This window comes from Sebastes fasciatus, chromosome 16, assembly GCF_043250625.1.
Source record: "Sebastes fasciatus isolate fSebFas1 chromosome 16, fSebFas1.pri, whole genome shotgun sequence".
Taxonomy (NCBI): Eukaryota; Metazoa; Chordata; class Actinopteri; order Perciformes; family Sebastidae; genus Sebastes; species Sebastes fasciatus.
Genome location: NC_133810.1, coordinates 11510762 through 11537751, shown reverse-complemented (window position 1 = coordinate 11537751; position 26990 = coordinate 11510762). Strand labels below are relative to the sequence as shown.

The 26990-nt window shown below is 40.3% G+C and overlaps 1 protein-coding gene and 1 long non-coding RNA gene across 3 annotated transcripts in view; one reads left to right on the top strand and one right to left on the bottom strand.

Annotated features, from left to right (window-relative positions):
• The window catches only part of LOC141752843 (uncharacterized), a 233080-nt gene extending 207561 nt beyond the window's left edge, over positions 1–25519 (top strand). Inside the window, exons 6-7 of one of the 2 annotated variants that reach the window (XR_012590349.1) lie at positions 23979–24648; positions 25481–25519. This is a non-coding gene — a long non-coding RNA (uncharacterized LOC141752843). Of the gene's footprint in view, positions 1–23978 lie in introns of both variants that reach the window. The other variant, XR_012590348.1, reaches the window with a different exon arrangement.
• The window catches only part of gabra6b (gamma-aminobutyric acid type A receptor subunit alpha6b), a 277852-nt gene that overhangs the window by 23629 nt on the left and 227233 nt on the right, over positions 1–26990 (bottom strand). The window lies entirely within an intron of this gene.

The window sequence follows — 26990 nt, the reverse complement described above, 5'->3', positions numbered from 1 at the left end:
CATTTTTTGATCCAACACTTTAATTGTGATTTAATAATAGATGGGCCTACTCTCTATCACAATGAATCCGGTAATTCTGACTAAAGTTTGAGTGTGGTAAGACAATATTTGTGCATGTTAATGCTCTGGTTAATAACATTTACTACATAGTATGTCTGTATCTATCGCTTGATGCTATACTCTTCTAAAAGACGTCAGAGATACAGCTACTCTGTAGTGGCATAACTGACTGACGACTAACAGAACTATTGGCCCATTCTGCCAAACTGTCCTCTCAAGTGTGTTACCCATAGAAACAAAATAGGAGTAGAATGAACATTTCCCATTCAAATCAACGTATAGTATCAGGATGGTCACAGTAATGGACATTTTATGTGTACCGTTGCCATTGCGACCGTTGTGGGCTAACTTCTGTATAAACTAAACTGACTGAAAGGACTAGTGTGTAACAATTAGGGGGATCTTTTGGCAGAAATGGAATATAATATTAATAAGTATGTTTTCTTTAGTGTATAATCACCTTTGTTGTGTTTTTTGTTAGCTTGGAACGAGCCGTTTATATCTACATAGGGAGCGGGTCTTCTTCATGGAGTGAACAATGGTGCAACGCCATGTTGCAACAGTAGCCTAAAACGGTCAAAGGTAACATTTCCTGCTTGGGCCGGAGTCGATAACGTTACTCACTCCCGTCGCCGCCACTCTCTTTCTCTTGCTTCACCACTCACTTCCCACCTACACATACAGTCAATCACACTTGATAGTGTTAATCTGCTCTCTTCAGTTCAAAAAAGTCTACACTATGCAGTACTATGTTCTTATTCCCAAGGCATAGAGCTGTATCTTTGTACAGTCCTCCTCCAGTAGATGTAGCAGTAGCATGCCAAAAATAGCCAGAGGCTTCAAAGTCAGAGGTGACAGCAGTTCAACCGGCTGCATGGCTCTGCTTAAGCTAATTATTGTTTTATATTCGCACAAATTAAAATGTAATATATTACAGTCGAAGGCTATTTGCAGCACAATGAAGTAGTGAGCGGCGAACAAAGTTTTAGATTTATCATCTTTTTGACGGGAACAAGGAACTCCTCTCAGATCTATATACTCAGAACATTTGTCATGACGCAAAGGGCTGAAAGGAGCATTTGGTCAGGTTTTTTCACATTTTAATGATCCTCTCTGGGACTTATTCCCCATTTCTCTCTCTCTCTCTCTTTCACTCTTTCTCTGTCTCCCACTCCTTCTGAGAAGAAATCCCAGAAATATGGATAAGGATTGCCCCACGGAGAGTACATGACCTCATTTCCATGTGTCACAGTGATCTAATAGGCTTGGACACTGCGAGCGAGGATCTGAAGGGTTTAAAAATGTTCTTAGTTCACTCTGTCTGTTTGGCTGTTATAGGTGGGGATAATGAGGCCCTGGCTGCAGGAAGGGTAGAAGCGGGTTAAACCACTTCAACCTCCCTTAAAGGTCTTATTGATAACATTTTTATGTAGACGAATATTTAAAAAAAAGCAAAACATCCACAGAGCCTTTAGAAAGGTGCCGAAAAGTATGTTTTTTCCTGAAAAAAATGTTTTTGATTGTGAATTAGTCATTTTAAAAATGTTGGCGAGTCAAAAATGAATGTTTTGTTTTTCTCTGTGTAAGATATCTGATGTTTGGTTCCCACATCTCTGGGTTGTCAGAGTGGAAAAAAAACAGATAAGTGGCTGAGATTGACAGTAAATGCCTGGCAACACCCAATTTGACTGTTATCAGTCGCTATAAGCACCACAGATGTGGCTCAGTAGGGGCCTACTACACCTATATTGTAAAAGTGAACGTGAAACTTAAAAGCAACACGTTCTAACATGTTGTAAAACTGAATGAAACGTCACGTTTTGAACACAAACAAAAAGGCCTCTTTAGGTTTAAGCAACAAAATTACAACTTCTTTAGGTTTAGGCAACAAAAAAAACACTTTAGGGAAAAACATCGTGTTTTGGGTTCAAATAACTACCAACACAAACACAACTACACATTGTTGGTTTCACACAGGATGCAAACTTCGGTCTCCTTTGTGAAAGTCCTGTGTTGTGTGTGTAGTAGGCCCCTACTGGCCCATATCTATGGGGCTTATAGCAACTGATAACGCCTATTTAATAGCCTGACAACAGTCTAATCGGCTGCTGGCAACGACTTGTTGTGAAGTAAATGCAATGGAACGGGGGAGGGAGAATGTGACATCTAGTGGCTGAGTGTTATCAATGTTATCAATAGCACCTTTAACTGTGCCACCAAAGAGGTCAAATGAAGTCACAGAGTTTAGCCAAGAAACTCAAAACTTCGAACACGGCAGATGTGTCATGGCAGTCTTAAGTTGTAGCTTAAACACCACTTTATTCGAAAAGAGAAACACATACTGTAATTTAATTATTCTAAAGAGCTTTAAATAATTAAACAAATTTGATACAAAGGAAAAGAAAGAGTATACCTTAGAGAGCTTTATGCAGTAAGTTAGAGAAAATAAATCCTGACATCACAGCACTGGGATTTTGCACATAACCCGTTTTAACAAGCGCTGACAGCCGAACATTAGCGAGGAACTGTATGTAACTAGCAACCATCAGCACTATAAACCAATTAGAAGGTGACAGGAACCAAGCAGACATTAACACAAAGCAATTGAGCAATCTCCTTCACAGCTTTTCACAAGCCCACAAAGGAGATGTCACTTAGTTTTAGTTTTTTTTTTTTGTAATTATACTACTCTTTCAATTATCCTTGATGAGGGGGAATTATTTTATTTAATAAATTACTGTAAATGAAGTCGTAAATGTATGCAAGCGTGTGATTTGACATGCTTAATAAGTGGATTTATTCATCCTGTGGCTAATTATGTTATATTTATTTACCTTTTGCCCATGTTGTTCTTTTGAATCACGTACGTAAATAATGACAATGACAATGACCGTGCTTGGTAATTACAGTCAATCAGAACCTGATATGTATATTTAGTAATCACCTTATTGGAACTTCTTGGAGTGATGTTAAAAGCAGCTGAATATTTACTTTAGTTTCTATTATTAGTTTTTTAAATAGAAGCCGGCGTCCCTCTGCACATCGTTGTCTTAATCCGTCTCCTGAATCTCCACAGCTGTCTGCCCGTCATCGTGTCATCACCATCTACGAGTCAACCTACTTTCCTTGAACAAAACTGACATCTTACAGTGAACCACTTAGACACTTCTCCCACAGCTGTTTATACTCACACAGAGGGGATGTCATCCGTTGAAAGTTTTCAGTTAGCACCAATCCCATGGGATTTATTTTTTTATTTTTTAAACTGACAGTGTTTCTTTTTTTACATCAAGGACCCACAAATAGATCTCTGCCCTTGTCTAACATCGTATAGCGGTGACCTCCATCTGAGAAGCATTTTGTTGTTAAATGTGATCTCATATGGAATTTCATGTCTGTCTAGGCCTTAAGAGCAGAGATGACAGCGAGACAACTGAACTGTTGAATAGCAATTTCAGTGCAGTGTGCCATAGTGCTACAGTTAAATGGACCTACATTAAATCGAACATTAAAAATGTGGCTCCGTTAGTAACCAGGTTAGTGACTAATACAACAGACTGTATATAAGAAGTGGACGTAGTAATTGTGACGTCACCCATTGGTTTGTGGACTGCTGTTTTGAAGCCTAAAGTTGGGCATTTTGGCTGCCGCCATCTTGGTATTTTGCAACCAGAAGTGACACGAGAGGGTGGAGCTAAGTACAACCGAACGCTCAATAGACGTTTTCAGGCGACCAAAAAGGTTATAATTAACTTTCATGAACTGAAAACACACTGTGAAAGTTAAAATTGTAAGACGAAAACAGAGACAACTCCCAGACCGGACAACGCCGTGGTAGCAACCTGTCAATGACAAGGTAGCCACGCCCTAAAGCACACCCTGCTTTATGGTCTATTTGACTCTAAATGGGATCATAATTTACTAAATGAACATCATGCTGTATTGAAGAAGACTTGAAACTAGTGATTGAGACCATAAACTCATGTTTACAATGTTTACTGAGGTAATAAATCAAGTGAGAAGTAGGCTCATTTTCTCATAGACTTTTATACAATCAGACTTCTTTTTGCAACCAGAGGAGTCGCCCCCTGCTGGCTGTTAGAAAGAATGCAAGTTTAAGGCACTTCAGCATTGGCTTCACTTCTCAGACCCGGAGGTTGCCCACTGACTAATACAACAGTGGCAGTCTTCCCAATCTATACAATTTAACAGTAAATAAAGATGACATACAATTAATAAAAGAATACCACAACATTCAACAAGGTCAGGTGTAATCCCAAGAGTTTTTTGGCCATCAAAGCTTGAGTAAATGTCATTATCACCTAATTTACATTGAGTCACAGTTCAGAATGAGGGATGATTGCCTACCCAAAGCTGAGAAAGATAATGTTCCACCAGTTTTAATATTATGTTCCTCAGTGTCACAGGAAATTGAATATAGATAGATCATTATGGGTAAAACTGAATTACTTTGATACACAATAACCAACTGATTTACATGCAATTGGGCTAGTCAGAGAATGAAAACACAACTTTCACTGGGGTCCATTGGAAACTGGGGCAGTTTTGTTGTAAAACATGGAGCAAATATAGAGCAACACAATGAGAATGCAGATATGCTAAAACCTCTGAATGTATATGTTGTATATCCATTGTAAACTGATGCACGTAAGCATTATTCATTTTAAACCGTTGTCCAAATATAGCTGCTGAATAACAACGGAGAAAGAGACACACACAATGGCGCAAGAGGACGTCCTGGGCAGATGCTGCATCAATTATGTACCGAATGACAAGTGGATGCTGGCTAGAGCGTAATTAGTCATTAATGGGTATGTCAAAAGTTCACAGTCAAACAACAATACATCATGGCTTCCTGTGCGTGGAGAAGCACCAATTCCCTTATCTATTTAATATACCATATATCACAGTGTGTATGACAAAAATAAAATGAATATAAATAAAATAGTATCCGTAGATTTTAAACAAAATGGAAAAACACCCAGCAGGTTAAAACATGCCCACCATAAGCCCAGTTATCTATCCACCCTGTAATCTTTAACCCGGCACACTCTGACAGAGATAAACATGTTTTGTTGCAGTAGACAGCGCGCAGCGTGAGGCCTTCATTAGGCCCTGTGTAGCCGTGTCCATTGAAGCACTGGGATCTCTGGAAGATTGATTGTGGCAGAGCGCAGATCAGTTAGGAGACCTCCCCCACTTTCTGCCGCTGGTCCAAACCCAATAGTCCTTGCTAGGGAGCAGCTTAGGGACCCCAACTCTACACAGAGGCAATATCGTCTGATAAATTGCCTTTCCTGGCACGATTATACACCGGGGTGTTCCCCACGGTCTTTGGGAGCAATGTTTTAGAGCTCGGGCATTGTGGGAAGGTAGTAAAAGTGGGGCAATCTGTTATAAGAATGGACAAGCAATGATAGGCTGAAATCATGTGGTGTATGGCATTGAATCAAATGTAGGCATTAAAAGTAAATATCACACTATCTATACTTCATTATGTGAACATCATATGTCTACATTCAATGAGCTGCTGGTTTGTATTTCTGATTTTCTGATATGAAAACCCCGGAGTGTTCTCACTGTTTTCTCAGATGGAGTAGAATACCCAGCAAAGTGAGCTGGAAGTGAATTTCAGAGTGAGCGGAGGTGGAAATGTGTTTTTCCTAGATAGAAATACACAAAAGTCAGATTTTTTTGTCTGGTCTTTCTAGTAAGACACCATCTCATGTGGCCACCCAGATAGCGTTGCTTCAAAAAAATTGGACATAGTGTGCAACCGGTCTTTCATTACATCCTCACAGTCTACATTGCTCTGTTTCTTTGGCTGGCATATTGTAAAAGAGAATACCCAGACTGTTTAATCCCCAACTTCCTGCTACATTGTTTTTTTGCCCTCAGGGCGCTTCAGACGGGGCCGTGTTGTATTTCCAAACCTCAAATAACTCAAGCCCAGAGCATGTGAGAGCTAGCTGACATTCAGACCCTGGAGTATCTCGAAGGTTTTCCAAAGGCTTGGCCCGCACACTGGTTCACTGAAACAATGCAAAGTGATGTGGCTATGAGGGGAATGTCTGCCAAAACTGTTGGGTGCACTTTAATTATGGAGAGGGATTGTGCAACCCGCCTGACTGGCTTGACATTATTCAAAAGTAATTAGTTGCTTGTTATTTTAATTATGGATGAAAGGACACAAGAACAGAATTAACTCTGAAATGGGATTGCTGCATTGCCAGAGAGAGAGAGAGAGAGAGAGAGAGAGAGAACAGGGAGAGGGGAGAGGGCTTTTGTACAAGTGTTTTCATATTTTGGTCGCAACCTACACGGAAAAAAAATTCTATGATAGACCTCTGCCGTGCTATTTTGTCCAAATTTATTATGGATTGACTCGAGTAAGACATTCCTCAATCACGCCAACCTTTTACATAAATGCACGAGGGAACCCGGTGAGCACAGAAAAGCCAGGATAAACAATTTACAAGGATAAATCAGTCAAATAACCTGACAAACTCCTTCTATATTTTTTATAACCTTCGTGAGCTACTTTGTTTTGGTTGATTTCCTTCACGTACAAATGATGCTCTCTGACTTCTCTCTTATATACCCCCTAGAAAATGGAAAAATAAATAAATAAAAAAATAGTATTTAAAAAAAAAAAAATAATAATTTCTTCCAATAAGAGAATTTATTCCCTTTCAACAACATTACCCCTCACCCTGTTGACACTGTTAAAAGCATTGTGTTTTTATTTAAATAACCTGCTAACATAACACCAAGTTTATGGGTGGTTTATGGGAAGATTATCATTTTAATAGTAGGCTAATTAGCCCATTCCTTAGGTACATCTTGTTAAACACAGAAATATGATTTTGTTAAAAAGAGTCAAACTGAATAAAAATAGTTGTTGATGTTAAACGCAACATTGTGTTTATTAAAACAATAATCTAAGATTAAAAAGGTGTATTGTTTTCACATTTAAATCCCTCGCTTTGCAGATCAGATAGGAAATGTCAATGTCCGGCCCCTTAGCACTTCACTGTGTTCCAAATCTGGCCTTTCAAAAAAGTAATTAAATAGACCGTCCTTGAAGTAACAAAGAGAGACTGTGATTAGGAATACACAAACACACATAATTACAGGGCACACAGAACCTAAATGTATCTGAAATTATAAAGGTGCTTCAGGAAATTGTGTCCTAACTGGCCGCAAGTGAGCTGTTTTAATATTTAAGGCCCTTCTTACAACCCTGGCACATTAGTGGTCACTTTCGCAGATCGTTGTTGCCTATAATGTTCTTTTATGGGCTTTATTGTTTTGTTTTGTATACGTACATTACAATAAGAATATAATAAGATTAAAAAAAATGTAATGGAAACAAAAAAGAAGTTAATGTGAGGAAGTGACACGGTGCATTATAATGTAGTGTTCTCTCCTGGCAGAGCTGTATTTACCCAGAGGGGACTGCAGCGCTACAGGCTTCCTACAGCGTCTTCATCCACTAATCTTTCCAACAGCATCTTGATTCCCCTCTGGAGCTCCAGATAGATTGCTTTAATTAATCACCAACATACTCAATGCACACATAACAAGTCCTAAGTACTGGCCAGGTCAGCTGTTAAATGCTACAGAGGGAAATATCTGGAGAAATCTGGGAACCACTGGGGGTAGGATTTTACACAAGGGAACGTGAGCAATCGCTGATAGCTAATGAGCTAAAAAAGCTTTAGTGATGTCCACAGTGCTAACAACGACACTGCGAGTATTTATATCTGTGTTAGTGTGTATTTTGATAAATGCAGTGTAACCGTTTGTTCACTCCATGAGTGACCATTTAATGATATGTGACATTTCGTTGATTACTTTACATGTTTGCCATTTCTTTATTCAGTTCTGTCAAAAAATGCCTAATAACTCCAAAGCTGGAACATCCATTTAACTTGTGTAGAAATAAGAGTCAAGACTCTGTGTATGAGAAGCCAGCCGAGCTAATCCCCAACCATTAACAGCTAATTTAGCTCCAGTGACCACATGCGGCACATTCAACTCCTGTCTTTACAGTGAAGCCACCAGCTTCACGTTGATTCCTGGGTGAGGCGAGCTAGCCAGGTACAAAGACACACAAGTAAATGAGGCAATTTTGGAGTTACCAGAGTGTATATTCCTTCTGCTGAACCCAGCCCCAAAATATCCTGGGAGAGAACTATCGAAGTTCCTTTGGACAAGAGTATCTGCCGAATGAATGTAATATAATTCAAGCAACTGTGATGTAATAAAAACTGCTATCAGTTACACTATATCGCTATTGAATTGGTCACATTTCTGTAAATTACCAAGCAATTCATTACAACCAGCGGGCTACCGCCTGGTCTGAAAAGTGAAGCCAATGCGGAAGTGCCTTAAAGGTGCATTCTTTCTAATAGCCAGCAGAGGGCGACTCCTCTGGTTGCAAAAAGAAGTCTGATTGTAGAGAAGTCTATGTGAAAATGAGCCTACTTCTCACTTGATTTATTACCTCAGTAAACATTATAAACATGAGTTTATGGTCTTGGTCGCTAGTTTCAAGTCTTGAGACGGTATGATTTAGGGCGTGGCTACCTTGTGATTGAGATCGCTACCACGGTGTCGTCCGGTCTGGGAGTTGTCCGCATTTTCGTCTTACAACTTTGAGTCTTTTACAGTGTGTTTTTCAGTTCATGAAAGTTAATTGTAACCTTTTTGGTCACCTGAAAAAGTAATTTTCAGTGTTTGGTTGCAAAAAACCAAGATGGTGACGGACAAAAACCAAGATGGCTACAGCCAAAATGCCAAACTCGAGCCTTAAAACAGTAGTCCCCAAGCCAATATACAGTCTATGGTTACAACCCCCCACTGTTTTAAACAATAGCTACTCAGCTCTAGTAATTAGTAGCTTGACAGCGTAGCATAGGCAGTAGCTTGACATGAGGTTGCTAATGGTTTGGGTGCAGAGTTAGTGTTTGCTCATCTGTGTAGTATTGGATGTGTGTGTGTGTGTGTGTGTGTGCGTGCGTGTGCGTGTGCGTGTGTGCGCATGTGGTTCCTCTGAGGCTCATGAAAGGATTGTCATTTGACCCGCGCTCAGTTCTCAGCTACAGAGCCAATAATGGAAGTGATTGAGGAAGTCATTGTTAATGGGCTTGATTATTTGCTCTGCCCGTTCAAGCATGTCAAACAGAGAGATCATACACATACACCCAACTCTCTCACACACACACACACACACACAGACACACACAGTGGTTTAATTTCTCCTCAGCGTTAAGCTTTTAGAGGCAACAGCAGCGGTTAAGGCATGACAGCTCCCTGGGGACCCTCAGTGCAACTCAGCAGAGAGCTCTTCATGACTACAGATTACCTCCTATTGCATTTCTTCTCCGGTGACAGAGGGCCCTTCCTTGCCTCCCTTCAGCCCACACCTTGTCTCATTCCCATCTTCCTTACCTCTCTTTTTTCATTCTCTCTCCACCTGTCCATAACCACCCAATCCTTAGCCACCCTGTGGGAACCTCTCAGTCCAAAGATTTCTCCTCAAGCTGCTGTCAACATCTGGCATGAAGGCATAGGCAGTCAATCCCCTTAGAAACCTGCAGTGTCAATCCCGGATGCTTTGTCTGAAATAATTAGGACTTTCATTAGCATCGAGGAGCTTGGCTCCATTCGTTACCTACTTAGGCAAGGTTTCCCATAATTGGCGTCTAGAGCTTGAGAGGCTCACCTCCCCTGACACCAATCGCGGGGAAACTAGGTGTCTTAGATGCCATGTTTTCCCAGGCCCTATCAAGCTTACACAGGAGAGCTGCTTCCTTTCCTTGTCTCTTTTCCAGCTAGCATTTAAAAGTTTGATACTCCTTTCATCCCCCCCTCCACCCTGCAGTCTCTCAGTGCCATCTCCAGCAGCCACTCAGAATGAAGGCCTCCTGATCTGTCTTTCAGTATTCCACCCTGCCATTTCTCCAGACATTGATGTGGGGAAAAAAAACAGAAGGTACACCAAGTCTCTTTTTGACACGCTGCCAGTGAAGAACTTTTGAAAAACTTTGTAGGTGTTGAAAATAGAAGCAGCGCCTTTCCCCACACATTCTGTTCCCTGCATATTGTAGAGCAGTCACTCATATTCTAACTCACTTATATGCATTTACATGTTGGGTTATAGGTAGAATAAACCAATAAACACATAGTTTTATCAATCTAGTTGAAAATAGAGATGTTTTGGTGTTGAAAAAAAATCTAAAAATGGCTTTTTATAGCTAGTATGCCTTTGTAATCACACAAGAGGTGTCACAAGCTTTTGATTTCCAGGGCGCCCTCGTAGCCTAAGGCTTAAGACACAGACCACATAACAAAGCCGCTCCTTATTTCCACTGTAAAATGCTGCGTGAACCCTGAAAGATGCTGCGTTTACACATTGTAATCCACTTCAAACGTGTCCTTGTTTAGCCTCATCAGTTCTCCTTAAATCAGCTATGTTATTACAGCTGAGGATCAAATACTAATTGAATCAGACTTTCCAGTTAGTCCCTCTTAAATGACATATTGTGGCTATCAATTTACATCAACGTATGAACTGATGTGATGTACCAACTGTTATTTCAGTCAGATTGAGCGTTAAAACATGCATTCATGTGTTGAGATTCATTTCAACATTAATTCTGTCATGTGGCCATATGTTCCACTGTGATTGCCAGTGTGTGTGTGTTTGAGTTCCCATGCATGGGTACTCTTGCATATGTCTCCGTGTAGGTTTATGCTTTTGCAAGTACTGTATTTCTGTTTACTTATCAACTACCAAACATTGTATCCCTTCTAGAAAAAGTGCTGCAGGGCCTCCACATCAAAATCCATTCATCAATTAACATGTACAACACCAAAAAACTCAAATGAACTCCACAGTCTCACAGTTCAACATGAGTACAGACATGTTTTCTTGTTTCATTGTTAGAAAGGAAATAACTGTTGAAAAGGTCTTCATATGTACGGCAAATGCTGTTCGGAATAACAATCTTGCACCTCTTCATCACACCTACCGTGTCCTATGATAGCTCAAGGATATGTTGTTTATATAGTAAATAATTCATGATCAACTGTGTGATGGCATGATACCAAAACCAAGTAGTCTCCATTATACATTTCATGTCTGCAATCTCAAAAACCTGTCTGTACTATAGCTCTGGTGCTTGCCAGGCCATCAGAGATGTTGGCTTTATACTAATCATACACGTACAAACTACAAGACAAAGCTTAAGGATATAAATTGTTGTCATAAGAAAACTGACAAAGTATGGACCTTGAATTCCTATGGATTTCTGTAGTTAATACTGAATTTCAGTGTTATATATTTGAACATCTGCATGTCATTACCAGGTTCTAAGACCCGTTAATTTGGATCATGTAACACTTCTTATTTTAGAGCTGAAAACTTGTTGGCCTTCCTGGCAAACAGCACACTGCCATATGGGCCTAATTCGTTTTAGGACACTTTCAATTTACACCTCTAAAAGATGTCATTTTTGGGACCCCAGGGGAATGACGGGCAGAAAGACTGCGCACTTGCAATAGGAATACAGAATGTAAAATAAATCTCGATTTCAGGAAATTTCTGTTACTGATGACGTGAAAGCAACATGACCCACAAATTAGGGCACATTCGTTCAGGAGCCTGACACAAGCCAGGATATGTTTTACACTATACAAATGATAAATTAAGTCAATGACTTGACATAAGTGGCACAATATGTTGAATAACAGTAGTGACTTTCAGGTATTTTGTTGATTTACAAATGGATGAACTTTATGTTAAAAGCTGGTGCTAAGCTTCCAATTAAAAATATGGGATAGTGGATGTTGCGAAATATAAAAGTAAAAATTAAGAATGCATTTGTGGAAGAATACATACTAAATGGTAATAAAACTTAAACGTGGCTTTAAGTGTTCAATGATTTGGGGATTTTATTTTGAAAACAACTCAAGGTAATCATTAAAGCTGGGTCGGTAATGTTGAGAAATGAGCAAGAGTAGGCTAGATTTTAAAAATGATCCAAATGAAAAAACAAACGAAAATTGGGATGTGATGAGAAATATAACACAATTTTTTTGAAGAATATTACCAACCCTAGCTTTAATGCCTCTTAAATGTCTCGAGAAGAAGACACTCCTACTGTCCTTTGGTAGTTTATAAGTGTGCTTCAAAAACAGCACAATCCATTACTGTACAGTTTCTGAGCCCATTATTACCACACCATAGGGCCATGTATGCTAGCATGTTCCCTATTAGAAAAAAAAAGATTTCTCTCACAGTCTAAAGGGATGAGTCAGAATGCCAATGCAATTTTCGTTCATATGTGCCTTTGTTGTTACCACATACATCGCCTTTAGTGCTCTTGAACCAGTCCCCATGCATTTCTTATTAATAACTCTGTGTTGAGGTTCAGGGTTTGAGGCGAAAAGAAAATCAATGAACATGTATGTTACATGAAAGAGCATTCAATAACATGGCTTTGGGGAAGAGACTCAAACACAAGCACGTCACAATTACATGTACATGGACCATTTCTGCACTGCAACTAATTTATGAATCGGATTTTTTTTTTTTTTTAGCATATTCATATATTTCAAATGTATGGGGACTTACCAAACGGGGTCAATGGATACATGGATAATGTGTTGGCTATGATTTTTCAAAATGAAGTTACTATGAGTGCATTTACTATGAGAGTTTGTGTGCCAGCTTTCCATCATCAATCCACCGTAAGAGAGTGCTAGATTTACCCCTCGTGGTTATTGATTCTCTCCTGGAGCGTTGGCTGGTCTTGAGGCTTTTGAGGTCCGGTGCATTGGAGGTACATATTATCCACCACTTGCTGAGCGAAGAAGCTAGAATTTGGTTTCTTGCTGCTCGTTGCTTGATTTTTTTTCATCGTTGGGACACTGAAGGTGTGCCTGGTGTATTGCCCCGACATCGGGCTCATGAGGCTTTAGTTTACCCAAGCTGTCATTCAATGATTACTGTGTCTTCACAGTATTCAATTCAGTAGTTTGTTAGGGCTGTTTAGCTGAGACAGTGGTCTTCTACAGTAGGTTGCTAGATTGTACAGGTGCTCTCCCAAGAGATTTGTCTATATAATCGTATAGAATACGATGTGTAGGCTAGGACATCTCTGCAGCAACACAATATTTAATTTCAAATGGTATTTTGACACACATTTCGCCTTTAACAAGTATTGCGCAACCTACAATTTAAAAATTGCAGTAGGCCATAATGCGGATTTTGATTAATTGTCCAGCCATATTTCACTTTGATTGTGTTTGTATCTGACATTGTTTAAATTTCTGATACCACCCAACCAACTCTCTGACCATGCTACCAAGCACAAAGAGTTATTGACAACTACTATCTGACCCGTTTTTACATGTTACCCTCCGTGGTAGTGGAAGTCCCTCAATGCCAGCTGGCATGTCTTTGAAATTGGCTGCAGTGTATTCTCAGAGATCGAAAGCCTCTGTAAATCCAGACAAGCCCCATTAGGACAGATCAGGCTCTCTGGTAGGCACAGGTCTTTGTCAAACTGACAAAAGCTTGTTTCACAATAAGAGAGCGGATATCCAGTGGATATCCCACTGCCACAGAAAATACGAAATTTCACTTCTCTTACGGCCGGGACAGGATAGCTCTCTGTGTGTCCAGACAAAGGAAGGTTGAGGAAAAACTGGACTTTTGGAGTGAAGTCTGGCAGCAACAATACGAATAGATATTTAGTGAGGGAAAAGAAATCCAGTTTTCTTGCTGGTGTTTGCAGGTGTCATTTTGTGCTCATACAATAGTTGTCTCAGGGAAAAACCCTGGTGTTAGCATCAATAAAGTGTTTAATAAAATGTTTGGAAAAGCATGCTCCATTATAAGGAGGCCATGTGCCAAATATAACAAATCCACAGCTTTGTCAAGCTTCTATCAAACATCAGGATATCTTGAAAAAGAAGAAGTTTTGATAGTGTCTCCTTTTGCGACGGACTGGCAAAATGATCAAAGAACGAATATTGCCAAGAAATGAAAGTCAATTATTTGTTCTATTGTAACATTAGCGCCCAGCAGCAAAAGCTGCCATTAAAACGCCAGTAAAACGTCTGCCTAAAAAGTGCCGTACTAACGTAAAACAAAATTATTTCTATTCTATTGTCATCATTTTAATGTCTCTACCGAAATGACCCTTGTTGAACAATGAAGTATTATAAATATAATAAGCGATTTCAGTCAAAAATTGCGGCAAATGCTGTTGTCAAAAAAAGAGTTTTGTCCCTTTGCTTCTACATTCTTTGATGTTATCTGAATTATTTAACGGAGCTGCTGGGATGCAAGAAAAACTTCAGACTTGATGATCTAACAATAAAGTATCATCATCATCATTTACTCCTGACATAAAATATTAACGGAATAGGCTGCATGCTCTTAATTATGTGCTATTTATTGCCAATGATACCTGATGTATGGTATCTTATGAAAAGTTATCCCTCATTTTTCGTGCGCTTTCCTACAAATGTCCAGCAACAGGTGTCAATTTCCGCTCGTTACATGCATACAGTCTTTTCAAAATAAACTTCGGTCTACACATGACAAAAACTACTCAGTTAGGTTTAGGAAAAGATCGTGGTTTGGGTTAAAATAACACCGGAAGTGACGTAACTTAAGTATGGAAATGTGACAAATACATCAACATTGATTTCTGGTTTCACACTGGGTACGAACACTGGTCTCCTGGGCGAAAATTCACAGGTTTTTGACCCGTCCTCCTCCCTACGTGGCGAACGCCGCTATTTCTACTTGTTCACAATTACATAGATTACATACAAATTGATTTTGTCTGATAAACGAATTACAGTGCATTACTTTTCATAGGTATAGCTACAAACGGTGTATGAGAACAGCCTGCTAATGTAAAATAGTGTTTAATAAAGACGAAGAAGTAGGCAATCTTGACATAGTGGTACTTATTCATGTTCTTAGAATGTTGAAAACACGTCATTTGGGGACATGAATTGATTCGAGGGTCTTGAGTTTACAGTTGCACAACTATCCATCCATCCATTATCTGTAACGGCTTATCCTTTATAGGGTCCCAGCTGACATTGGGCGAGAGGCGGGGAACACCCTGGACAGATCGCCAGGCAATCACAGGGCTTGCTGCACAACTAGCCATGGCAATAACTTACCTTTGCAAAATATTTTTTTTTGTATAAAATGCCTGTGATCTCTGTTGTACGTTCCTCACACCGGGCCTCCAGACACAGTTTACTGCACCGCCACTCCATTGACGTCCTGTTTGCTTACATGCCTGCCTCCTAACAGAGAACGGCCAAATAAGGCCATCTATCTCAGTCCAAGTGAAAACTTTTAGCCACGTCAGTGGCAGCAGTGGCAACCAGCCAGCTGCTCACATCAGATCATTAGTGCCAGGAGCTCGACTTTGATCTCCGTGAAAGAATTGAACTTACAGCGGCCCTGTTCCTGCACAGCGGCCCCCTGCAGCTCCCTCACCCAAACACACCAAAACACTCGCCTTCACATCTGTAGGGCGGAGCGAAGCTTCTGACAGCTCCACTGAACAGGCAGTATCCCTGTGCTAGCTGTGCTCTAGCTTTAGGCCAAGACAGGTGGTGTTTGAATGGGTGTGTGTGTCTGTGTGTTAACATAATTCAGGGACTCTCTCTTCTCTCATTTCTGGCCTTTCCACTTTAATATCTCTCATTCTGTATAACCTAAGGTCTCATGGCATAACACTCAAAGTTTCTGTCCAAATTTACCTCTACTAAATGGAGCGAGCCAATACCACTGACAAGAAGAAGCAAAACGGGTTAATTGCGGTCATTCTTGAGCACATCTTTCAGCCCATTTGTTCACAATAGTTTGTAATATTACAAAACACAGAGACATCATGAAAAAATGGCAAAATCTCTGGTCTTTTACTGTTGCTTTGCAGTACATTAATTTATCTACAGGCTCCATGGAAGCAGTAAATGTCCAAAAATATACATTTCTCTATGAATCAGAAAGAAATATTTTTGTTTTAAAAGTTTCTGTCAGTCTGAACAATGTCCCACGCATAGGTGGGAGGAGGTTAACGAGGTTTAAAGGTCATGGATTATTCAATTTTCCCAGACGTTACGGGAGCAGGACAATGTAAGGACAACTTCAAGACAACTCTTGACTTGGGCTAATTATCATCGTCTCTCCCAAATGCCTTTGCCTCCAGCTATAACACAGGCAGTGATATCACTACCAGCAGCTGTAGCAAAGGTGGCTCGAGATGCCAGGGTAGCAACAGGGATCTAAGAGGTGTATTGGTATTCAGATACGAGCCATTGCCTTCTTTCTGGATGTGCTGAATGTTGTTCCCAGAGGGGCGGCTGTGAATGCTGGAGGCAAATGCACCTCCACATCTCCAGCCTTAGCTGCCAACAAATGCATGAAACCATGATAACAGAGGGTTGGTGGCTTTCTAGGGGATTCAGTGAGAAAGCTATATATTGAGGGGGTTGGGAGTACAGTGTTGCTGTGTGTGATTACTTGCATTTTGTAGGAATCCACTGAGAGTTGGATGAAATTGAACCCAACTAGAAAAACAGCATGTGACAAGGAAATGAATGAGGTTTGAGAGGCAATGTAGGCATTAGCTGTTGGTAATATGATGTTTAGCCATGTTTCAGTCATGAGTTTGTATTTTAAATTATAGAAGAATAGTAGAGAACACCTTGGATAAAATAACTTGTGTTTATGGTGTTCATTAGAGTAAAAAATGACTTTTTATAACTGGATTTTTCTTTTAAAATATTGGTGAAAGCAAGCACTTGTTTATCTTTGAGAGTTTATATTCCAGCTGGCGAGAGGATAAATACCTACTTCTCTGGTTCTCAGCAGCAACAAAGCAATGTCTAATCAATTACAGCGAGCCATGGAGACAAAGTCCAGGTATAAACAGACTAATGGAGCCACCAGTAATGATTATTTTTCCCACAGAGGAGGAAAACATCTTTTAGCAATCTCATTTTAATTACAGTGTTGGTAAATGCATACGTGGAAAGTGTTTGTGGAGTTACAGAAAGAGAAACACACACGGAGGGGTGCTGTGAGGATAAACAGATGCAATAGTATTTTTAAAAAAAAAAAAGAGCATCAATCAAACTCCCTCCATCGGGAGTCAGCAGAATTTTTGTGTGAGAAATAAAAGTCCACCGCTTTCATTTCCCCACTTCACTGTCCTCCTCCTTAACACCAGAGATGAATCAAGCAAAACAGAGAGGAGTAAAGTGGAACTTTGACAGTTATCTGGACAACAAACAGCAACGTAATACACTCTGGGATAGAAAGGTATTTAAGGTAATTAAATGGCAGCCTCTCTAAACCCCAATGGTCTTCTTTGTAGCTGACGAGCATGGTACTCCTTTTGTGCAACAATGTCAGCTGCAGCGTTGCTTCTTTATTGTGGTTTTTACACCGGTGATCACTTTAGTACACAGTATCTAATCTGTCTCACATTTTCAGTCCTATAGGTTTAATGACCGTAAGAGCTATCAAAACCAATAGTTGTTGTACATGGAATGGTGCAATGCATACTCATACAACGGTTCCTATGATATCTTACGAAAAGTTATTCCTAATTTTTGATGCGTTTTCCTACGAATGTCCAGCAACACGTGCCAATTTCCGCTTGTTATATGCATACAGTGTTTTCAAAATAAACTGGTTAGGTTTAGGCAACAAAACTACTTAGGCAGGTTTAGGTAACAAAACGACTTAGTTAGGTTTAGGAAACGATCGGCTTGGTTCGGTTTAGGCAACAAAATGACTTAGTTAGGTGAAGGGAACAAAACTACTTGGTTAGGTTTAGGAAAAGATCGACTTGGTTAAGTTTAGGCAACAAAACTATTTAGTTAGGTTTAGAAAAAGATCATGTTGGTTAGGTTTAGGCAATAAAACTACTATGTTAAGGAAAAGATCGCGGTTTGGGTTAAAATAACTGCAGAAGTGGCGTGGCTTAAGTACAGAAGTTACGTGACAAATAAGTCAATGCTGACTTCTGGTTTCACACGGGGTACGAACATCGCTCTCCTCGGCGAAAGTCAGGTATTTTTACCAACCCGACCTCCTCCCTACGTGACGTTTGCCGCTCTTTATACTTCCTTGTTTGCAAGGTCTGCCAACAGGACATCAAGATGGTTGTTAGGAATAGGTTATTGTTTGATGGACCAGTTTTATTCAATGTGTATATAAAAGCTATTAAGCTCAAAATGATTTAAATAGTAAAAATGTCCCAAAGCCATTGGTAAAACAAGCAAGTTTGTTGTATTTTCTGGACAGAAGCTGTTTTGATAGCAGGCCAAGGGCTCTCTTTGCAAAGGGGATCAGGCCAACTTGAGTGTGACACATCAAAAAAAAAAAATCAAAAGGAAAATCTATCTTAAGACTCCCCCACAGAGGTTAAGTAGATGTGACAAAAGAAGAAATACAATGCAGGGAAGATTAAAATGAGGTGTATGTCAGCCTGCACCTCAGGGGCCAGAGCCCACCATTACCACAGAGTCTCATGGGGGGAAAGGGAAGGAGAAGAGATAAAAGGGAGAGTAGTGTAACATTTCAATGAGTCTTGCATAATTCCCCTTGCTCTGGGGAAGGCAGGAAGCTCGCAGTAGTTATGAAAAAGAACCAGTGCAATGACACAAGTTCTCGACTCCACTGTGATGCCTAACTTAAGTCTGAAATGGTGCTGTATGATGTCATGTACATGTACAATCTAACTGCCATGTTTACTTGTTGAAGTTTACAGTCAAATGATCAAGTCATTAGTGTAGCAGTGCACATACAGCTGTTTTCACATGCAATGAATACTTCTGTATAAATTCCCTGTTTCAGTCTGGCTCCTATGCCGTCAATGCCGACAAAAAGTGGCTTGATTTGTTGCTTCTGTTGGTTTCATTTTTTCTTTTTTATTAACTTGTTATAGGAGTCGTAAATTCAGGAAATCTAGTGACACAGTTGGTAATGTAATTTGGCAAAACGTACCTAAGAAACTGCCACACATCCACATTTAAATTATGTGTGTTAGCCAGTCAGTCTGTATTTACTCTGAGTTCTGCACCACCTCCAGTGTCCAGCAAAATATACATGAATTATATCGTTAACACCAGGACCACCAGGATTCTACCCAGTGTTGTCAACTTTGTCGCTAGATTTAGCAACTTTTCAGACCCTCTTAGCGACTTTATTTCTAAAAAAAGTGACTAGTAACAAATTTAGTGACTTATCTGCATCAGGGAAAAAGCGAGAAATAAATTATAATGAAATTCATTCCCATGCATGCTGCTGAGTAATCACAGTTCAGGGCTCTTCTGCCAACAGCACAGGATTTCTCCCTCTCCTCTTGCACCATGGCTTGCACAGGTAGGCAGTCAGGTGACACAACCACTCGGCTTTATGCAAATGAGTATGAATATGCAAAGGAATGATGATGTCATCTGGCGACTTTTAGCGACTTTTGGAGCTAGTGCTAGATACTTTCATTGGAAAAGAGTTGGCAACACTGATTTTACCACCGTCCTACAGCCCAATGATGAGAAATAAACACAATATCACAGATCATAGAGCAGCGTCGGCAACCTTTTGGATGTCCTGTGCCTGTTTACAATGTTTATATTTTTTTATGATGCACATTGACTTGTGGTATTTACCAACACTGAATGTTTTCTGTGATAATTTATCCATTTGTTACAGTTATGGTTTTTGTTAGACGTCTTCCAGCAATTTCAGGGTTGACTCTGTTGACCAATCAGAGGCTGTGTTCCAAACTGTGTGGTAGCTCTGATCTCGAACGCATTGCGCAATAGAATAACGTGAGATTAAAAAATGACCTTATGGTAGTAATGTATAATATGGCAAATGCGGTCTATATTACCATGGTGGCGGTCAGTGGAATAAATGCTCAGAAATCTTGTGTGTTTTATTTTGGTACCTTCTAGGCTTCAGACAACATCAAAAACACACATTTAGGAAAAGTCGTGGGCTGAAAGGCGTGTAGTTTTTATTTTAAAAAAGCTCTATTTGCGTTATAAAAAACCCAAACAGTCTGTCAGACCGTCTTAGCGGCTCTAGTGTTAAATGGTTGTGCCTTTGAGCAAGGGATGCAACCGGAAACTGTAGAGATGCAACTGTAAATACTTGTAGTTTTACTCTGCAGCTGCCAGGAGGGAATGAGAAATAACAATATAAATATGAGGATTTATTGCTTTAAACACTAAGCAAACATTCAGTCCTAAGCTTTCTCCCACGTGGAAAAGAAAAAAACTGATTTAATGCAGTATGTTTCTTCCTCACAGGTGGGAAGTTACCATAGGAGCTGATTCGTTTTGTTAAGTCAAAGTTTCACATGTAGTCAGAGAACTGAGCTTGTGAGTGTTTGCAAAATTATGGATCGCCTGGAAAGAAATGAGGGCTGCTAAAATGAAACACTCTCCCCTCTACTGTTTGCCCTTGAAGCGAGCACAAACCACCCGACTACTCCAGCTGAGCTGTTCATCAACAGTAGAAAACTCTGGCTGCACTGGCAGCTTCCAGGTGTGGATGTGGACTTAGATGAATGTAAACAGAGTTGGCGGAAGAGCAAGCACGCTCCGTCAACTTTCCATGACTTTCAGCAGAATTATGTTACCCTCTCTTATATAATGTGAGCTGTTATATGGCTGTTATATTCATTTCAGTTGTTTCAAGCGATGCAAATATGAGCTGAAGTTTAATGCTTGTTGTTTGTGCATGACAAAACACGCTTTAACAGCTGGCTCATTCCATTTTCATCAAAGTTGTCTTTTACCCTTTCATTTTCATACTTGCTTTCAGGCTATATTTTGTCATATTTGTTTTCCTGGTTGATTGCAGGAGGATAATATGCTCGATAGAGATGAGTTAAATGTTTTTTTTTGTTTACTGTTTATCTAATCTCATACGATGTTAATAATAGTCCAGGGTGACGGGGAACAGCTGATAAAGTTCAAGGTTCAAAACCCGTTTTTGCACGCTTCTATGGCTTTTTCAGTCTGCACTCTGTTTCACATCAGAAACAAACAGCATATGGGCAAACTGTAGCGTAATGATGATATTCAATTGAAATAAGTCATGCTTGAGTCACAGCTGATTGTTTTTAGAGTTGTGTAATGCTTGTTGTGTTACACTGTTTGAATAGCCTCAATATAACAGTTGGCATTTCCATCTGTCAGCTACTTGACAGGCTTATTTTAAAAGGTTCATGAGGCAGAGCAGGTCTACCTATAAATTGCATCATAAATTCACAGTTTTTAATCAGTCATTCTATATTTTTATTCCCACTTGGGTCTTCTAAACATTCAAGAGAAGGTCGTGCTTTCTGACACTGTGAGCGCCAAGCGTACAGTATAACGAGAGACAGAAAAATCAAGAAACGAATCAAAGCAAATCTGATTAAACTCACATTTGCATCTAGGAGAATCTCATCCATCAATGCCGCCTTCCTGAGCATACTCCTAAAGGCCATCCGACGCTCAAGGACTGTGGATTTATTTTTAGGTCAAGGGTAAATAATTAAATAAAAAAAAAAGCTCCTTAAACCCCTGACCTTTTGTCGATGCCTGTGATTTATCCTCTGACTTGACGCAGACAGTCGTTTGAATTCAATGGCTGCGCTCATGCCAACATCCGCTGTGACATTTATGTTTATAAATGATCATATCAGACAGCTGACAAAAATGTTTTCCCTCGTGGCTGTGACAGTGGCTTCAAGATAACGCTATTTGAACGAGGAGGACATCGCAAGGGACTCGTTGACCTTGGTGTTGCCGTCGTCTCATCATTCAGATTTTACTTTTTGCAAAATTTGTTACAAAGTTCAGACAGGCGCTTAAGTCGTACGGATGTAGCAGACGAAAAGAGACACATGCACATTATGCACACAAACACGCAGTGTTAGGTCACTTAAAGGGACATTGCTTCGATTTATATATATTCCCTTGAGGCTCATGCTAATCTTAACCATAGCTGACACATACCATTTGTATGTTTTAGCGTTTTGTAAGTTATGTTAGTGACGTTTGTGATATGTTTTCCGTAGTTGGGTTACGTTGTTTCCGTACATATTTTTCCTAGTTTGCAGTTATTTTAAGCCCAACCATGGCTTTTCCCCTTATCCTAACTAAGTGGATTTCATGCCTGAATCTAAGTTAGAGGTTGTTAGAGCTTATTCCCACATTGGGCAAGAGACGTGGTACATCTTCGACAGGCTGCCAGTCTATCACAGGACTAAAAGATAAAGAAGGGGCACATTCACACCCATATTCACACGTACAGTCAATTTAGAGATTCCTATTCACCTAATATGCACATTTTAGGACCGGGGGAAAAGAAACTGGAGCAGCTAGAGATAAAAACAATACTTACACTGGGAGAAGATGCACACCTTCTTGCTGTGAGGTGACAAGGCATCCACTGTTCCACTCCTGAAGAAGACAGAAGCATTTAATTTGTGCTGAATGTAATGAAATCAAAACTGGTGGTATAGCCTTAATTTTGTCCCAGGTTATGCAAGTTATAATCAACTGGCTTAAATCCCAAAAATGTCCCCACATATGGCATAGTTCAGAATCAAACACAAGCACATATAACAAATGCTCACAGTTACACAACAAAGCAGGCTTGATAGGGAATAGACTATCCAGCTGTTATATAATGAGCCAATGTTCCAGATGCCTTCCCCCTCATCTCTCTCCCTGCCAGTCCAAATTGCAGGACAGGAAATTCCTGGAAGATGCCAGTCTACATTTAAACATCACATGGATGATACTACTAGGCATGCATCAGTGCTTCGTCTACAGTTTGTGCTTGTGTGCATGAGGTTTTTATCCATGGTATGTGGAGTGTGCAGACACAGATGATGTCCCTAATGGAACAGAAAAGCTGGAAGCGTGATCATTCGCTATGTGATTTTCATTGGAATTCTACGAAGTGTCATATGTTACTGTGTGCATGTTTGTCTAAGCTAATGTACTGTATGAATTGACCATATATCCATGTGTGCAGGATTGCCAGCAGTGTGCTCGTTGCCCAATCATTTTGAACAGACTTGGAACTCTCTCCTTCTTTTATGTTGGTTATGACCATTGACTGTATATAAGAAGTGGACGTAGTCACTGTGATGTCACCCATTGGTTTGTGGACTACGGTTTTGAAGCCTCAAGTTTGGCATTTTGGCCGTCGCCATCTTGGTTTTTGGCCATCAACATCTTGTTTATTTTGCAACCAGAAGTGATACGAGAGGGTGGAGCTAAGTACAACCGAACGCTGAATAAGACATTTTTAGGCGACCGAAATTACGATTAATTTTCATGAACTGAAAACACACTGTGAAAGGGTTAAAGTTGTAAGACGAAAATACGGACAACTCCCAGATAACGCTGTGGTAGCGACCTGTCAATCACAAGGTAGCCACGCCCTAAAGCATATCCTGCTTTATGATCTATTTGACTCTAAATGGGATCATAATTTATTAAATGAACATCATGCTGTATTGAAGAAGACTTGAAACTAGTGATTGAGACCATAAACTCATGTTTACAATGTTTACTGAGAAGTAGGGTCATTTCCTCATAGACTTCTATACAATCAGACTTCTTTTTGCAACCGGAGGAGTCGCCCCCTGCTGGCTATTAGAAAGAATGCAAGTTTAAGGCACTTCTGCATTGGCTTCACTTTTCAGACGTGGAGTTGCCCACTGATTATACCCCTAGGGTTGGGTTCGTTGGAACAGGTCCTTTATTTTTGCAATGTCATCTGACTCATCTCTGTACCAGGAAAAGGTTGAAATGTGTTTCCTTCATAGGGTGAGAGGCTCTGTAAGAAGCTTGGAGTAGAACTGCTGCCCCATTGGATTGAAAGGAGACAGCTGAGGTGGTCCAGGCGTCTGACCGGGAACATCCAACTGGGACCAAACCCTGAGGGCAGACCAGCTGGATGGATTATTTATTATCTCACCTGGGAATGCCTCAGGAGCTTCCAGGAGGCCCTGGAGGAAGTGTCTTTGGTTTACTCACTTATGATGCTTACCAGACGGTGGGTAAGCGTCTTAGCTCACTCACTGACTCCCAGACAAGCAGTTTTGGTCCCTGGTGATACGTTCTCCCAGTGTCCTGTTGACACCAAATATAATATTTCAACCTCTCAAAAATATAATTTGAAGTGAATGTCATCATTTGCATACATTTCTGTCCAAACCCATATTTCTAAATATATGTAACGTACCTTTGCAGTATGTTTGTGCCTGTGTCTTGTCTGTGTTTCCCCCCAATGAGAGTGACTCAGCTGTGTGCTTGGGTGAGTCACCGGGACCTGGAGGGAATGGAGCGCCAGTGGAGGAGATATCCAAGGCACGCAAACCGTGGGCCTTCTGCCCTGTGGGTAGAGAGAGATCCAGTTTTCTCGACTAGACAGGTCTGAGACCGGAGCGCCATCGCCTCAGGGAGCCCCGGGCAGGGGCGGTCACGTGGAGAGAGGTAGTGTCAAGGGCAGTGTGGTCGAGAAGTGTGCTCCGCCAGCCGTCTAATGCATGCGCACACATTTAGGAGTGTGGACGCGGATGTGCGTACACACCAACAACACTCAGGTGGAAAATATGCAGATACACACTGAATAATTTGTCTCACTGAAGGGTTCGTTTGCTTTCATAGTTTAAATTTGAAGCAACTTGAGTGTGTCGGGACATAAGCCATTGTAAGCTCTTTTGCAAAGCATTGATATAAATATTCAGTGTATTTAGTATGTCTACAGTATATCATATACAGGAAAAAAACAACATTTAAATCAACCACCATGTCACACTGTGCTGATTGCCCAACTACCCTACAGCTTAAACACTGTTAGCAAGCTGTTTCGTAAATAACTTCACCACCAAAACATTGGGTTTTCTCCACCGTTTGACAAATGCCTGATGAAGTGAAACTGTAGAACTCAGAGCGTTGCGATAGTGCTTGAAGAAAACCTGACAGCCCTTTGTGTGACCATCGCCTGAGCTAAGCGTAGACCTGACAGATCAGCTCATCTACTCAGCTGATGGATCAGAAAAGACAGCTGCCGAAGGTTCTGTAAAACCAGCAGTAGACTGTGTGTTCCGTTGATGTGTATGTGGCGGTGGGGGTATAAACATATCTTTCATGCCCCTCCTGTCACAACATGTTCCAGTCTCGCAACATGCAAGTGTTTATATTCATGTATGCTTAAAGGCTTATTTTGCATGTGTGCGTTTTTGAAGGCCCCCATATGATTTTGTCGCTGCATTTGCAGATGTTATGAATATGCGCGGTATTAATCTGACTCACTCTGATATAGGGCCTATACATTTGGCACTGGATGGCAGCGGCTGCAAAAGAGAAAAAGAACCTGTTGTCAAGATGGCTGAAAACTCTTCGGATGAAATGCGGGCTCAGAGCTACAGCTGGTCGTCCAGTAATCGGAAGATCGGCGGTTCGATCCCCCAGCTCCTCCAGTCTGCAGCAACCAAGTGCAAGTGTCCTGGGGCAAGATACTTAATCCCAAATTGCTCACGAAGGCTGTACCATCGGTGTGTGAATGAGTATTTCGATTAGATCCTGATGAGCAGGTTGGCACCTTGCATGGCAGCCTCTGCCATCAGTGTATTACTGTTTGTGTGAATGGGTGTATGTTGACATGTAGTGTAAAGCGCTTCGGGTGGTCGGAAGACTAGAAAAACACTATATAAATGCAAGACCATTTACCATAGATTGTGTGTCAAGTCAATACATGTATCCACCGCTCTGATACTCCACGGATCCTGCAAAGCGTTGGAGGGGTTATAAAGTCGTTGGTAGAACTTTATCAGTAAGAGTAGAATATGTGCTACCTGAATCTTATCTTTATTCAATCTTAAGTAAATTAATATTTATTTTATTTACGAAGGTCATATTTGTACAACTTTATTACTTTATTTGTACAACTTTATTGTTAAAATACCTTGTAATAGTTCGGACAACATGCAGTTGGTTTACGGATTCTGAAAGCTAAAGAAATGTTTTGCAAACAGTATATATATATATACTGTATATATATATACACAGTATATATATATATATATATACTGTGTATATATATATATATATACACAGTATATATATATATATATATATACAGTATATACTGTATAAATCACCATCCTGTGTTTGTTTTTTATATGTGTGTGTGTGTGTGTGTGTGTGATAGGACAGCTCATATCCTAGTACAAAGTGATGTGGTTTTGTTGCAGGGGTGTGTTTGTGTGTGTGTAACATTATGTCTCTCCTGTTCTCACGCTCCATCTATCCTGTCAAAGCTCATTGCCACAGTTCATCTCGAAACCAAACGAGCCTGATAATGGTATTGGCTTGACTTATCAGGCTTTGATTCTGTCTGATAGTCGCTCGATGCCGAGCAAACAATGATACAAGGGGCCCGGGTTTCATGTTTCACTGAGTGTTATTTTATTATTCATTAATATATCAACGAGACATAAATAGTAAGTACACAAAAATATGATGCAGCAGCTCAGGTAAAAACAAAACGTCAGGATACCTGCAAGACCAGAGAAACACCAGAACAGGTGGCTGCCCCACAGGGAGACTGGAAGCTAATGTGTCTGTGCTGCAAGTTAAGCGTAGATAATTTGTAATCACAGCGAAAACTCTTAGATCTTTTATAATACAGCAGCCAAAAAACTTTTTTTTTTTTGCAAAGTAGTTTCTAAATAAGGAATGTCTCTAAACTTTTCTAGGCTGTTTTAATCAACATCAGCCAGACTGTACTCTTATCAGCGGAGTAACCCAAAGCAACGGAGTGTTCTAATTTC